Genomic DNA, 3,087 nt, shown 5'->3' with positions numbered 1-3,087 from the left:
TAAATTGCATATCACAGGGTCTTGGTGTGCAGATTATTTCATCATCCAGGTAATAAGCATAGTGCCTAATAGGTGGTTCTTCAATCTCAACCATCCTTTCTTCCTCCACCTCAATATTAAACTCAGCCCTAGACTCTCCTTTCTTCCACAAACACTGATTTGGCAACAATTCACAGGTTAATTTCCTTTGTGAGAAATCCAAAACTAATTAAAAGGCTCCTGCACCTTGGGAGAATGTCAAACCAGAGTTACCAAAGCTGGTAGGGATATCTGGGACATTGTTTCACTGGAGACCGTGACCCCACTGTAGCATCACACAATCAAGAAGAGACACTTTAGCTTCCAGATTCATCTTAGGGAAGGAAGGTGTTGATTCAAGTGTTCAACACCCCAAATGTTTTGAGTGGATTCCCCAGAGAACTGACTTATGTATTCCCAGTTTTGAAGTTCTGACAGGTTCTATGCAGTCTATCCATTTGGGGGAGAAAAGAGGCAGTGGTTTTGGATGGTAGACACCATTGATCCCATCTCCACTTCTCAGCATAGAGCAAAAGGCAAAAATGTAATCTCAGCTCTCTCAGATTCCATATGGAGAGAGAAAGAGTTCATCCATGTGCTCAGTACCCAAGAGTCTCCAGGGATTGCCAAAGAATTAGCATCTGCCTAGCTAGTATTAAAGCTCTGCTGAGGCCAGCAAAATCAACTTGCCTTGGGAAGAATGGAGGATAGTGGCTTGGGCTGATAGATACTATAGCTTCTCCCTGGCTCAGCACAGAGTGAGCTGAAAATAACCACAGCTGCCTGTCTCTTCCTGTGGAGGGAAAGAATAGGTAGGGACTCCCAGAATCTCTGGTTATGCACATTTATAAGTGTCTTCTTCAGAACGAGGTCAGTCTGTAAGACTGGAACAGTTATCTGCTGTGTCTAATGCACAGACGCCAACACAGAGAGTCACTTAAAACAAATAACTAGTCAAATGATGAAGGAAAGAAAGAAAGAAAGAAAGAAAGAAAGAAAGAAAGAAAGAAAGAGAAAGAACAAGGGAACAAGATATGTCTGTAGAAACTGACCCAAATGAAATGTAGTTATATAATTTACCTGACATAGAACTAATCTAAAAAAACAGTAATAAAGATGCCCACTGGGATTGAGAGAACAATGTATTAATAAAGTGAAAATTTCATTAAAGGGGTATAAAATAAAAGAGTTCCAATAGAAATCATGACATTTAAGAATATAATAAATGAATGAAAAACTTCACTAGAGTGGTTCAAAAACAGACTATACCAAAGGTTCAGCAAATTTGAGGATAGATAATTGGATATTAATAGAGGAACAAAAATAAAACAATGAAATATAGTGAAACAAGTTTGAAAGATTTAAGGAACATCATCTAAATGTATGCATTAGGAAAGTCCTCAGAGAAAAAGAAGAAAGATCAGAAAGCCTATTCAAAGTAGTGGCTAAAAACTCCTCAAATCTGAGGAAGAAAATGATCATCTTTATCCAGGGCTATAAGAAGACCCTAAATAGATGAAACCAAACTGTCCATACTGAGACACATAACAATCAGATTGTAAGAAGTCAAAAACAAAGAATTTTGAAAGTAGCAAGAAAAAAGGAAATTTTTATTTATAAGAGAATCTCCATATATACAAAATTAATCCAAAATGACTACATACAAATGTGGTGCACTCATATAATATTTTTGAAATAGTAAAATGTATAACAACAGAGAACACATTAGTGATTGTCATGAGTTGCAAAATGACAGTGATAAGTGGGTGTGGTTATAAAGAGGCACCATCAGAAATCGTTGTGGTAAAGAAAATATTTGTTATCTTAATTGTGTCAATGCCAAATTCTGGTTATGATATTAAACTACAGTTTTGCAAGATATTGTTGTTACAGGAATATGGACAAAGGGTACATGGAGTGTTTCTGTTTTATTTTCAACTGCAGTGAATCTATAATTTTTTAAAAATAAGAATTTTAGTTTTAAAAAGTCAGTGTAGCTTATTATGGTAATATGTGATTATCTAAGTCCATTTGGTGCTGTTGTAACAAAATACCTATGACTTGGTAATTTATAAAAAACAGAAATTTATTTCTCACATTTCGGGAGGTTGGGAAGTCCAAGATCAAGTCACAGGTGTGTTGTGAGAGACTTCTTGCTGTGACTTTTCATGGCAGAAGGAGAAGGGCATAAAAAGGGTACAAATGCTGTTCTACACATGGCAAAATAGCAAAAGAGGCAGAATGCACTTTCACAAGTCCTTTCAATAGCAGCGTTATTTAATTCATGAGGGCAGACTCATTCTGATTGAAATACCTTCTATTGAGCTCCATCTCTCAATACTATTGGATTGGAAGCTAAGTTTCAATGTACATCTTTAGAGGTAACAAAGACATTCAGACCAAGACAGTGGTTAAAACACAATAGTTAAAAACAAATCAGAATGCCATGAGCTTAGGGCCATGTCTGTTTTTTCAGAACTCAATACTCAGTCTTTATTTAGCAGAATGCTTGTAAAAGCATGTTCTTCACATGTACCCCAAAACCTAAAATGCAATAAAATAAATAAATGGGGGAAAAAAAATAAAAAAATAAAACCTCACTACAAAGAGGAAAAAAATAAATAAATAAATAAAATTAAAATTATAATATACATATATAAAATAAATTACATAATGCAAAGGAATCTGTATCAATTTTTCCCCATCATAAATTCTATACATATAAGAAATAATAAAAACTTTATCAAAGGACAAAAAAAAAAAAGTTGTCAAATCAGTGTTTGAGTATAATGGACAAATAAATGAATCTCTAAGACATCCTGACTACTGATGACCTATTTTATGTGTCTATTTGCTTGGTCCTGAATTTCTCCTATTTAATCATGTTGTACATGTACCCAGTGTCCTCGCATTTTTCATAGGATAAAAATATAACATTATTTTACATTGCTTCTTCTGGGAAAAATATATTATGATATATCTCAGGTATATATATATATTCTTGTTGACTTGGCTAGGTAGTATTGTCAATTTGCTTCCATGTACTTTGGGACTCTGTTGTTAGATGCA

This window comes from Cebus imitator, unplaced genomic scaffold (assembly GCF_001604975.1).
Source record: "Cebus imitator isolate Cc_AM_T3 unplaced genomic scaffold, Cebus_imitator-1.0 Scaffold138, whole genome shotgun sequence".
NCBI lineage: Eukaryota > Metazoa > Chordata > Mammalia > Primates > Cebidae > Cebus > Cebus imitator.
This window is presented reverse-complemented; position numbering follows the sequence as displayed.